The following is a 13,669-nucleotide window of genomic DNA, read 5'->3' as shown; positions in this document are numbered from 1 at the left end:
ACTGAGACCACAATGAAACACCACTATGTGCCAATATATATGGCTAAAGGGAAGAAGAAAACTACCAAGTGCTAGCTAGGAATTGCTGCAACTGCAACTGTAACAATGCTGCCAGGGGAATGCACAAGGGTACAGCCTCTCTGGAAAACTGGCAGTTTCTTCCTACAAGAATCTGGCAATTCCGTCCCTAGCTATTTACTTAAGAGAAAGGAAAACATATGTCTACACAAAGACCTGTACATAAATCTTTACAGCAGCTTAATCGTAATCATCAAAATCTGGACACAAGCCGAATGCCCATCACCTGGTAAATGGATAAACAAACTGTACCACACCAGTGAAATACTAACCTAGCAACTAAAAAGAACTCTTTTTTTTTTTTAATTTTTTTTTTCAACGTTTATTTATTTTTGGGACAGAGAGAGACAGAGCATGAACGGGGGAGGGGCAGAGAGAGAGGGAGACACAGAATCGGAAACAGGCTCCAGGCTCTGAGCCATCAGCCCAGAGCCTGACGTGGGGCTCGAACTCACGGACCGCGAGATCGTGACCTGGCTGAAGTCGGACGCTTAACCGACTGCGCCACCCAGGCGCCCCAAAAAAAGAACAAACTCTTGATATATATGCAATCATTTGGGTGAATCTCAAAAGCATTATGCTAAGTGAAAGAAGTCACAAAAATGCTGCATACTGTATACTGCATGATTCCATTTATAGGGCAATCCAGCAAAGGCAAAACTATGGACACAGAAATCAATCAGTGGTTGCCAGGGGCTGTGGAGGAAGGAGAGAACTGCCTCAAAAGGGGCATGAAGGAACTTGTGATAATGAAAACATTCCAAGATCTTGCTTGTGGTGGTGGTCAGATGACTCTGTCCATTTGTCCAAACTCATAAAACTACATCTAAAAGGGCAAGCTGAATTCAACCTCAATTCCCTTAAAAAAAAGAAAGATAAATATGGGGGGAATACTTCAAAGAAACAATGCCAATTTCAGAAGCAGACAAACGGTGTACATTTCCTCAAATGACACACACCAGAATTTATCTTGGAAGTCACTTAAAGCTCACAGTTTTTGTCCCAACAATGATAAATTAAAACTTTCCATTTGAAATGTATTTGAATACCTAATTTTTTTAAGTTATAAAATCATAATTAATATCAAAGTACAGTGATCAATTATATCAGCAGAGTTCTTTTTATTTAATTATTTATATATATATATATTAAATATAATTTGTTGTCAAATTGGATAATATACAGTGTGTAAAGTGTGCTCTTGGTTTTTGGGGTAGATTCCCATGCTTCATCACTGACATACAACACCCAGGTTTTTGGGGTAGATTCCCATGCTTCATCACTGACATACAACACCTAGGGCTCATCCCAACAAGTGCCCTCCTCAATGCCCATCACCCATTTTCCGCTCTCCCCCACCCCCATTATCCCCCCTCAGTTTGTTCTCTGTATTTGAGTCTCTTATGGATTGCCTCCCTTCTCTGTAACTATTTTTTCCCCTTTGCTTCCCCCATGGTCTTCTGTTAAGTTTCTCAAGATCTACCTATGAGTGAAAACATGGTATCTGTCCTTCTCTGACTTATTTCACTCAGCATAATACCTTCCAGTTCCATCCACATTGCTGCAAAATGGCATGATTTCATTCTTTCTCATTGCCAAGTAGTATTCCATTGTATATACAAACCACATCTTCTATATCCATTCATCAGCTGATGGACATTTAAGCTCTTTCCATAATTTGGTTATTGTTGAAAGCATGTATCAGCAAACTTCTGATCCTACTCTATGTCATACTGTCAAGTTCCTCCAAAGATTCATCAGCATTTTCTAGGGCTAAATAATTATTCTTTTTAAAGTTTATAATGTTTTGAGAGAGAGAGACAGAGAGAGAGAGAGAGTGTGCACACACACATGCACAGGAAGTGCAGAGAGAAAGGGAGAGAGAGAGAGAATCCCAAGCAAGCTCTGCACTGTCAGTGCAGGGCCTGACACAAGGCTTGAACCCACAAACTGTGAGATTATGACCTGAGCTGAAACCAAGAGTCAGACACTTAACCGACTGAGCCACCCAGGCGCCCCTAGAACTAATTATTCTCTCCTACAGTTCATACTTCTAATCAAGGCTCTCCAGAAGTTTCAAGCCTAAGAAGAGAGTCTCGGCTCAATAGTACCTTTACGAAAAAATGGAAGTTTCATTCTCTTAGACCTAAAGCTTTTGACTTCTGGGTACATCGCAGTGTATATCTCTCCTCTAACAAGAACACAGTATTCTCAGGCACCTCGGATCACTAGCTTGGCATCATACTGACCCAACAGAGGTAGGAGAGATGGGCCCTTTCGACAGATCTATTCACTTAATTTGTAGCTGGAACTTGTCAGAAACACTAAAGACTTAAAAACATGATAGTTATCCTCTAACATAGTAAGGGAAGGCTAAATTATTTTATTTACTGGTTATATATTCCATTTACTCTATTTCTCAGAGCTATAATCAAACATATTCATTCGCTTATTAATTCATTCAATGCACACAAATTCGGTAAATATAGGGAATGTGTCAAATGTAGGGAATACAAAAATAGACAAAATGCACACTCCCTACCCTTACGAAATTTAGAGTTGGCTCCAGGAAAGCAAGCATTAATCAAACAGTCACATATACATAAAGTTTCAATGGTGATAACTTTTTGAGGGGAGGTACACAGCAATATAAACAAATATCTGACTGTCAAAAAGGCTTCCCTGAGGAAGACATGATTTGAGATGAAAAATTTGAGGCGGTGAGTAGCAAGGGGTCTGTAGCAGAAAGGAGCCCAACACTGAAAGGTCAGAGGATCAAAGACAAAAGAAGAGGAAACCTGTGATTAAGATAAAGCTGGAAGCTGGATAAAAGTGGGCAGATTCAAGAGGTATTCAGAAACAAATTCAATGGGATTTAAGGATGAATTAGACAGGAGGAAATACTAGCTTATGCAACTGGATGCAGGATGGTGCCAGTCACAGAAAACAGGGACCAACAAAAGAGGAAAAGAAGGAGAAGCAAGATGGGAAGAAACTCAAGTTTGACTTTGGACATGTTAAGTATGAGGTAACCCTGATACCTTCAAGAAGAGATATTAACCACAGCTAGGATACAAAAGTTTGAGGCTCAACGGAGGTGTCTAAGGTAAAGATATACAGAGAGAAGCCTTTGATCTTATGCAACTTTGTTAGGGCAGACAGACTTTTAAAAAATTAAGATGAAAAATAATTTCTGTGGACTGTAATTTCCCTCCTAGAGTGGGGCTGGACTTAGTGACTTGCTTCTAACCAACAGAATATGGTGGAAGTAATGGTGTGTGGTTTCAAGGCTAGTCATAAAACACATTTCCTCCTAGCTTTCTCTCAGATCACACTCTGGGAAAAGCCAGCACTAATGTCAGAAGGATACTCAAGCATCCATATAAAGAGGGTCACATAGAAAGAAACTGAAGCCTCCTACCAACAGACCACCAGGCACGGAAGTGAACCCTTTGGAAGCAGTCCCAATTAGCCCTTCAGATGGCTGTAGCTCCTGCTGACATTGACTGCAACATCCAGAAAGATCCTGAATCAACACCACCCTGCTAAGCTGCTCCTGCATTCCTGACCCAAAGCAAATACGATAAATGTCTGTTGTTTGGAGTCATTAACTTTGGAGATAATTCATTATTCATCAATTATAAGATTTCAACAACAAAATAGGCCTAGACAGAAAATTCTTCAACCCATAGTAAACATATTTAATGACAGAACTTTTCATGCATTTCTGTAACATGACTTATGCATCTTTACTTCAATTTGACACCATACTAGAATCTAAGCAATAAGACAAGAAAAGGAAAAAAGATGAGCAGGGGGGGAGACAAAACTATCTGCAGACAGCATGATTTCTACACCAAAACTCTAAAAGAAATCAATAGATAAGCCATTAGAGCTAATCATGGTTTCATCAAGGTTGCTGAATACAAGATGAACATGTAACATCAATCAACTTCCTGTATAGTAAAACTAATTAAAATATGCAAGAGAAAACAAATTACATTCAAAATAGCTATAAAAACCCTAAGGTATTTGAGGATGAACTTAAAAAAATATGTGTAAGACATAAAAAAAATGTGGCGCTTTATTGAGAGATATAAGAGAACACCTGACTAATGGATAGATATACTATGTTCAGTAAAGAAAAACAAGTCTTTTCCCCAAATTAATCTATAAATTTAATATAATTCTAATCCAAACACAAAGTAAGCTGTTGGAGACTGGATTTATAACAAAACAAAAGAATCCAAAACCATGTAGTTCTCCAAAACAAACATGTACATGTGTGGAAAACTGGACAGGTGCTACTACAAATCAGAGTAGAAAACTGGTACAGGGACAAATGGCTTTCCATATGGTAAAAAATAAATTTAGATCCTACCTTATACCAGTAACAAAAGTAAATCTGTGAATAGATAATAACTGAAGCCAAAGTTGTCAAAACAAAGAGCAGCTATTCTGGCCTATTACCTACTGCCTAAGGTAAGTATGGCCTCTGGTTCTTTAGTTTTTAATTTTATGGTTTCTGCTTCCTGGGAAGCAGTGTTTAGGCCAACATTTCTCCCACTGTCTTTGAGTTGTCAAGTGATTACTGACTAAAATTTGGCACTAAGAAGGCTCATTCACCAGACAAAAATGCAAACCAATTTTTAGGTATTAGCATACTCTCATTCTGAGTATTGAACAAAGACTAGTTAAGAACCAGTCTAAAAATTCTGTATAAAATGATGTCCACATTCCATACGAATTTGGATATTCTCTTTCTCTGTTTCCCAGGTGTTAACAAGTTTACAGGTTGGGGAACAAGTTTATCATTTGGGGTTCTCACAGTATAGACTCCTATAAAATTTACTAGTATCCTGAATGGAATCTCAGTTTCCAAGGTAATAAACTGACTTAACCTGTAGCAATACCTTTAAAAGTTAATATTTTTCCTAATTATAAAGTAATATATGCTCAATGCAAGGAATTTGGCAAACACAAAAAAGTAAAAGATACAAAACCACCTAAACACTACTAATCCCAGTTAAACAATACCACCAATGGGCCAAGTGTCCTCCCAGTCATTTGGAATATAGCAAATGTCTTAAAGCAAGTTCATAATGTCTATTTTGACTCAAACATTTTAATATCTTTAAATGTCCTTATTAGGGGGAAAAGAAAGAAATGGGTATGACTATAAAGGGGATAGCAAGAGAGATCTCTGTGGTAATGCTATATTTTGATTTTGAGTAATACGCATAACAGACATTTCTAACACCCCTCCCCCCCCAACCACTGAATATCAAGTCCTAGGCAATAACAAATGTCTTGTCATTTCAAAATAGCCTTGATATTCACCAAGCTATGTTGAATGCCACATACTGATTTACACTTAAAGAACAGACATAAAATAAATGCAAACTGAGAGGGCTTCCAGGTTCATGATTCTGACCCTTGCTCTCCTTGCCTTCTCCCAAAGGTTTCTTCTGGTAATAGACCCAGCCCCTTGGCCACAGTCAAATGATCTGGCCAGGCCAACCACAAGATCTCTTTCCTTGGCTTCTTAAGTCACAGAGCTTGAGGCTATGCATGTAGTTCTGCAGTCAACCACAATGCCCAACACATGGAGAAAGCCCACCTGTAGCCCAAGAGAATGAGCCCAAGCAGAGGCATACAGAACAAGAGGCAGAGGGTCCTGATGGAGACCAAGTCCCTGACTCTTCCTTGGCTTCTAGAAACATCAGCAATCCTTCTACTAATCACCTTTTCTGCTTAAGAGTTTGAAATCGGTTCCTGACACAACCAGAACACCTGGGATGTTGGTGGTGGAGGGGGGGGGGGGGGCGCGGGCAGGCGGTGTGGCGAGAGGAAGTGACCTATAGGTGAAATCAAGCAGGTTCTGGCCCACTGATGAGGTTCCCTTCTGGTAGTTATAAATAACTGTACATTATGAGGCAAATTACACTATTTGAAAAGATACCTTTTAATGCTCCAAATCACAAAAACTTATCAAATATCAAAGTATGTATAAAACACAGCACTGAAATAAAGTATCACAATACAACACACATGTATACCCACCACCCAGTTTAAGAATAAGAACATAATCTGGGGAGCCTAGGTGGCTCGGTCAATTAAGTGTCATTCTCGATTTCAGCTCAAGTCGTATCTCACGGTTCGTGAGTTTGAGCCCCGCACCGGACTCTGCACTACTTGTGCAGAGCCTGCTTGGGATTCTGTCTCCCTCTCTCTCTCTGCCCCTTCTCTGCTCGTGTGTGCGCTCTCTCTCTCTCTCTCTCTCTCTCTCTCTCTCTCTCTCAAAAATAAAAACACTTAAAATGAGACTTTAAAAAGGAAGAAGAGCATAATCTTTAAAGTTCCCTCTCTAATACTATCTATTCCCCAGCTCCTCCAAGGCAACCTCTATTCCAAACTTACCATTCTCTCTTTTCCTGATAGTTTTACCTCGCAGGTATCCTTAGCAATGCCTTTTTACATTTATTTGTCTGTTTCTGAACTGCTTATACATGGAAAAATCTGAGACTTGAGTTTTTTTTTAAATACTGAGTTCTGAGACCCATCCATATGTTGCATATGATTACAGTCCATTACACTACTGAACAGTACTCTACTGGCTTAGCATACCACGGCTTATCCATTCGATAGTTAACGAACATGTGATTCCTTCTAGGTTTCTATTATCAAAAACAGTAGTTATGAACATTCCTAAACATGTTTCCTGGCGCGCGCGCGCGCGCGCACACACACACACACACACACACACACACACACACACACACACAAGTATTTATTTAGGGCAGGGGGTCCTAAACCACTTCTGCAAAGAGTAAGGTGGTAAGCATTTTAGGCTCTACTAGACAGAAGATCTCTGGTGTAACCATTCAACTCTGGTGCCACACCACAAAAGCAGCCATAATGATATATAAATAAGCATGATAGTATTCCAACAGAACTTTATTTATGGTGACTGAAATTTGAATTTTATATAATCTTCACATTACAAATTACACAATTTTTTTTCATCATTTAGAAATGTTAATAACCATTTTTAACTCATGAGTTGTCACCAACCCCTGATCTAGAGTCCATACATAAGGGTATTAGGTCATAGGGTACGCATATTTTCAATATGACTAAATATGACCAATTTGTTTTCCCAGGTGGTTGAAGCAAAATAGTAAGCAAAATGAGAGCTCTGGATGTGTTATATCCCTGGCAACACTTACTGATATCAGACTTTCTTATTTTTTGACAATCTGGTGCGTGTAGTTGGTATCTTAATGTAGTTGCATCTCCCCATGGTCTCTGCCATTACTGGTCATTCCATTTCCACTGGTCATTCCATTTCCTCTTCTCTAATGTGCCTACAAAGTCTAGTCCACTATTCCATTCAGTGGGTTGTTTTGTCTTTTTTTTTTTTTTTTTTTAAAGTAGGCTCCATGCCCAGCACAGAGCACAACATGGGGCTCGAACTCACAATCTGGAGATCAAGACTTGAGCTGAGATAAAGAGTTGGGCACCCCTGGGTTGTTTTCTTTTTTCTGTTAGTCTGTAAAGATATTTGTTGCAGTCTGGATTCTAATCTTGTGTCGATTACATGCACTGCAAGAATATTTTCCCAGTTTATACCTTATCTTCTTAATAAGAGGTGTCTTTTGTGGTTCACATTTTGTATGTCTTAAGAAATTCTTCTCTATCTAGAGATCATTAAAGATACTGTTCTAATGTCTAAAAATTTTTAAGTTTTACCTTTCAGGTTTAGGTAGAGATTCAATGTCACTTTCTGCCATGTGGATAACCAACTGTCCCAGTACAATGTATGGAAAGTTCATCCCCTTACTAAAGGTGTGCAATGCAAACTTTGTCATAAACCTGATTTCCAGGTTTCTACGTTCTGTTCCACTGGTTCGTCTACCCTTACACCACATTGCTGTCTTACTTATTACAGCTTTATAATAATTCTTAATAGATGCTAAAGAAGCCTTCTCACCTTGTACCACTTCTTAAGGAGGGCCTTGACCCACTGGCCTTCCTTAGCTATGACAACCATTTAACTCCCATGAACAAAAAAAACCATTCCACATACTGAAAAAAAAAAAAATCTAGTAGTTAAAAGAATTTACATGTCTACGGTGGATCAATTCTACTGTTCTGAGAAAACAAATTAAAAATGACACAAGTCATAAAAACAGAACTACCCCACAACCCAGCAATTGTACTACTAGGTATTTATCCAAGGGATATAGGTGTGCTGTTTCAAAGGGGCACTGTTATAGCAGTGCTATCAACAATAGTCAAATCATGGAAAGAGCCCAAATGTCCATTAACTGATGAGTGGATAAACAAGATGTGGTATATACATACAATGGAGTGTTACTCAGCAATCAAAAAGAATGAAATCTCATCATTTGCAACAACGTGGATAGAACGAGAGTACTATGCTAAGCGAAATAAGTCAGAGAAACACAATCATATGATGTCACTCATATGAGGAATTAAAGATACAAAACAGATGAACATAAGGGAAGGGAAGCAAAAATAATATAACAACAGGGAGGAGGACAAAACATAGGAGACTCTTAAACACAGAGAACAAACTGAGGGTTGCTGGAAGGGCTATCGGTGGAAGGATGGGCTAAATGGGTAAAGGGCATTAAGGAAGACACTTGTTGGGATAGACACTGGGTGTTATACATAAGGGACGAATCACTGGAATCTACTGAAAACATTATGGCACTATACACTAACTAACTTGGATATAATTTTTAAAAATAATAGTAAATAAATAATGATACAAGTCATAAAAAAGAAGTTGGTGATAAGGAGTTCAACTTAAGAGCCATTTAAAATAAAAATTTCAGGGGCGCTTGGGTGGCTCAGTCAGTTCAGTGTCCAACTTTGGCTCAGGTCATGATCTCGCAGTTTGTGAGTTCGAGCCCCGCGTCGGGCTCTGTGCTGACAGCTCGGAGCCTGGAGCCTGCTTCGGATTCTGTGTCTCCTCCTCTCTCTGCCCCTCCCATGCCCATGCTGTGTCTCTCAATAATAAATAAACATTAAAAAAAGAAGAAAAAAAGAAAAGAAAAAACCCAAAAATGTCTTATAAAATGACATCATTGTTAAAATAAATGTATAGCGTCCAACTTTTATGTCTACTATACTGTTGTTCCTTAAAAAAAAAAAAAAGTTTCGGTATTTTAGAGTCAATTCTATACTCTCTGATACTTACTGAGTCTTGGCCAACCATGTTCTTGATACCATGTCAGGTACTGCAGATGGTACTAGCCTGAAACAAATCACACCCTGGAAACTTATCATGCTGTCAAACACCAATCTAAGAGATACGCCATTCACATCACAAAAGACAAACATCAACTCAGGAAACCTGACAGGAAAAGGACAGACAGATAGGGAAGTTTCTGAACAGGTTTTATCAGAAGGCAGTGCAAGATACTAAACTTTTCTGCAACAAGGTTTTCTTTAATTTTTTTTCTGTAGTTGTTTTGTTTCTGTCTTTCCTTTACCTAAAACCGTTTAATGGCTTCTTACTTTTCTTACTGTTACTGCACGACTCATACCTGCAAGTTGTCACTAAAGAAATTCCATGGTCAAATAAGTTAGGAAAATGTTATATACTCTATATGCCCTGGGAGATTCATACTACTACTGACTGCCCTAAAGGTTCTATGAAGTTCTGCAATAAAGAAACCTATTTCATTTAGTTAACTCAGAACCTCTCACTTTCAAGCATGGAACTTTTCCCATCCATTTTGTCTTTTTTGCATAACACAAAACAGGTTTCAAATAGCAATAGATTAAGTAACGGATTGGTTTCAAATCCTGCAATCAGCCAGTTTTTAAAGTATGGGTTATTCTTTTCCAGCAAAAATGGTTTTTCGGTGCACCTGCAAATTCCATTAAAGAGACCTTACCGATCGCTTCTCGGCCTTTTGGCTAAGATCAAGTGTAGTATCTATTCTTATCAGTTTAATATCTGATACGTCCTCTATCCGAGGACAATATATTAAATGGACTTTTGGAGCTGGGAGATGGAATAGGAGCTTGCTCCGTCCACTCCACGCATCGACCTGGTATTGCAGTACTTCCAGGAACGGTGCACCCCCGCTCGGGGGACAACGTCAAAAAAAAGAGACCTTACCATGTTCACAAGGAAGATCTTCATAAAGCAAAGGTTAATTTTGTAATATCTAAATTGAACTGTTTAAAGTTCATATTTCTGTACCATCTTTTTTTTTTTTTAAATAAATGTTCATTCATTTTTGAGAGAGTGTAAGCAGGGGAGGGGCAAAGAGAGAGGGGGACAGATATCTGAAGAGGGCTTGGCACTGATGATAGGGAGCCCGACGTGGGACTTCAACTCACGACCCATGAACTGAAGTTGGATGCTCAATTGACTGAGCGCCCAGGCACCCTTCTGTACTATTATTTAATATAACATATATGGCACAAATAGTTGTAAACAAAAATGGTAAATCCAGAAGTCACCATTATTATAAATCCTTAAAAGAAAAGAATCTAGAAGAAATGAAAAGAATTCTAAAGAAGTGAAATTTAGCAACTATTTACTATCAATTGTTTTTTCTAAGTTTAGAATATCATGTACTGAAGAATATATCAGCATTTAAACGGTACATTCAACAAATGCAACATTATTCCACATAGGATACTGTGAGGAAAGAGTTAACATACCAGGTCTGTTTCACTCAGTCCATGCTAATCTCTGGGGCATTCCTGGAGCCATGGCAATGACCCCTGGCCAAACTCTGAGAACTAAACTCCTGGAATGTTCACAGTCACTGGGTAAGGATGTTAAAGGCAACGGGTCAGGATGTATCAGGCTGTCAGCATTGTTTAAAGTAATCACCAAGATTTATGATGTGCACCTGGTGTCTGGTCGGGTCCTAAATTTTAGTTACCAGGGCTGGCCACAGAAAGTCATGTCCTTGGGATCCTCACAGAGGAAAGACATGGACGTTTGTGCCTGATCTTCCTGGCATTCACCTGTATGTATCTTTTTCCTGCTGTTCCTGTACTGTATCCTTTGCTATAATAAACCTTAGCCATGAGGACAACGTTATATTGGGGGAGTCCTTCTAGCAAACCAAACTAATGGACAGTCATTCATGGGACACCCCCCCACACACACACACACACAAAACAAACACCATTAAAGCATTTGGTTTGACACAATACCCACTTCTCTCATTATTTTTCAGAAGCTAAATGATCATAATCACAATCTACTTAAATGAATAAATCAATGTACAGGAGAAAAGTTAACAAGGCAGGCGTAAGATTCTTATCCTTAGAAAGGTTGGCTTGCAAAGTTGGCCCTTGGTTGGCAACTGGGAATTTGAATGACAAACAGTTCCCTATACTGTTAAAACACTTAGCTCAAGTGATAAGTGTCTAACTGTGTCTAACTGTTTGTACAAACAATATGGTTTGTGCAAAACACCTGATTTTCTTCTGGGAGACTGAAATTTTGGTACATGCTAGGCAGAGGGTGCCTCCATGACCAGCCCAGAATAAATAGAGTGACATTGAGTCTAATGAGTTTCCCCAACTGATAACACTTCACATATGTTGTCACAATTTATTACTGGAGCACAGCTTATGTGACTCCACTGGGAGAGGTTCTTGAAGGCTTGTGCCTTGTTTCCTCCAGACTTCACCCTATGTACTTTTTCCCTTTGCCAATACTGCTCTGTATCCTTTCACTGTAATGTTAGCTGTCATTATAACTATATGCTGAATCCTATGAGTCCTCCTAGCCAATCACTAAACCTGGGGAAGGCCTTGGGAACCCGCAACACAATCAGCATATGAAAAAAGAAGTGTCTATTAGGCCAAATGCTAAAACTCAAATTTGGGTTCAAATTTCAATTCCAACACTTACTAGTTAAACAATCCTAGCAGGGGCTCCTGGGTGGATCAGTCATTTAGTGGCCAACTGGTGATTTTGCCTCAAGCCATGATCTCAGGGTTCCTGAGTTCGAGCCCCACATCAGGCCCCTCCCCTGCTCATGCTCACTCTCTCTCTCCCTCTCAATAAATAAATAAATGAAATAAGCAAATAAATAAAACAAACAATCCTAGGGGTGCCTGGGTGGCGCAGTCGGTTAAGCGTCCGACTTCAGCCAGGTCACGATCTCGCGGTCCGTGAGTTCGAGCCCCACGTCAGGCTCTGGGCTGATGGCTCAGAGCCTGGAGCCTGTTTCTGATTCTGTGTCTGCCTCTCTCTCTGCCCCTCCCCCGTTCATGCTCTGTCTCTCTCTGTCCCAAAAAAAATAAATAAACATTGAAAAAAAAAATGTTTTTAAACAAACAATCCTAGCAATGTTATTCTTTATTTGCATAAACCAGGAGCTCTTTATTCCTCTGAGAAAAACATGCCCACCTTATAATTCCATTTCACTAAATTAAATGAGGTCATGTACAAAACTTAAATATTATAGTACACGCTCGGTAAATATTGAATAGTATTTCTAGAGGCACCTTCTTAGATAAAACAAAAAATCAGGAAGCTTTTATATTTGTACTGATATAATGATTATTCAAATGGCCACAGTACTGCAAAGCTCAGAGATAAACTTTAACCCTGAATCTTTTTTTGTTTATTTATTTTGAGAGAGCACACGTGCACGCCTCGTGAGTGTTATTCGTGAGTGTTATGTGACTGGGGAGGGGCAGAGAGAAAGGGGGAGAGGAGAGAATCCCAAGCAGACTCTGCACTCTCAGTGCACAGCCTGATGCGGGGCTTAAACCCATGACCCACAAGATCATGACCTGAGCTGAAATCAAGAGTCTCATGCTTAACCGACTGAACAACCTAAGCACTCTCAACCCTGAATCTTCAACACTGATTCTATGAGTGATTTCCAGCCCACTTGACACGATTATTGGGTGAGCTCAAGCAGGTTAAACCTAAATAATAAGAACCTTTTTATTTCTAAACTTTACATTCATCTAGTCTTCAAAATGACCTCCCTAATGAAATATGAATGCACTAATTAGTACCAGGACTATGCTTGATGGTTGCATTTCTGAAATAACTAAACTTGGATTTTAGTACAAACCATTAACTTATGTATATATGAGGCATAAAGTCCAATCAACACAAGTGTGAAACCTACATAGCTGTAAAAGCAAACCCCAAGGTAAGGGAAGTGAAACCCTGAAGTCATTCACTCCCAGCTATCGACTTACCCCAAAGTGGTTTTTCAAATGAATTCATATCCCAAATCCACATGTCCCACATGTCCTGTTGAAAAATAAATTTCCTAAAATCAGATTATTACAGAATAACTCTATCCTCCCCCCTTATTACTTCAGCCATGCTATTCCACTGACTTTAGGTCAGCCGCATCTGAGGGCAAAAACCATGTCTTATTCAGCTACGTCCCCAATGCTGAGCACAGGCACATAATAGGTATTTCTCCAAACCTTGCACATAGTAGGTATTTAGTTAATGTCTAGTGCATGAGTGAGTCAATGAATAAAATATCACTGAGATCCAACCTCAAGCTCAGTGGAAAGACTATAAAAGAGTCATTCCTCCTCTTAGAAA

General features: G+C 39.2%; 1 protein-coding gene and 1 non-coding gene across 3 annotated transcripts in view; one reads left to right on the top strand and one right to left on the bottom strand.

Moving 5' to 3' along the window:
• The window catches only part of GALNT1 (polypeptide N-acetylgalactosaminyltransferase 1), a 79,828-nt gene extending 66,421 nt beyond the window's left edge, over positions 1–13,407 (bottom strand). Inside the window, exon 1 of one of the 2 annotated variants that reach the window (XM_043558608.1) lies at positions 13,309–13,407. The gene's annotated coding sequence lies outside the window, so the exon portion shown is untranslated. The remainder of the gene's footprint in view (positions 1–13,308) is intronic. The other variant, XM_043558609.1, reaches the window with a different exon arrangement.
• On the top strand, positions 10,013–10,203 carry LOC122471093. Its single transcript, XR_006294110.1, has one exon. It is a non-coding gene; the product is annotated as a U2 spliceosomal RNA (small nuclear RNA).
• Positions 13,408–13,669: the final 262 nt, after the last annotated feature.

The sequence above is a fragment of the Prionailurus bengalensis genome, chromosome D3 (assembly GCF_016509475.1).
Source record: "Prionailurus bengalensis isolate Pbe53 chromosome D3, Fcat_Pben_1.1_paternal_pri, whole genome shotgun sequence".
In the NCBI taxonomy this organism is placed as follows: domain Eukaryota; kingdom Metazoa; phylum Chordata; class Mammalia; order Carnivora; family Felidae; genus Prionailurus; species Prionailurus bengalensis.
The sequence above is the reverse complement of the archived record's forward strand: the minus strand, read 5'-3'. Positions and strand labels throughout refer to the sequence as shown.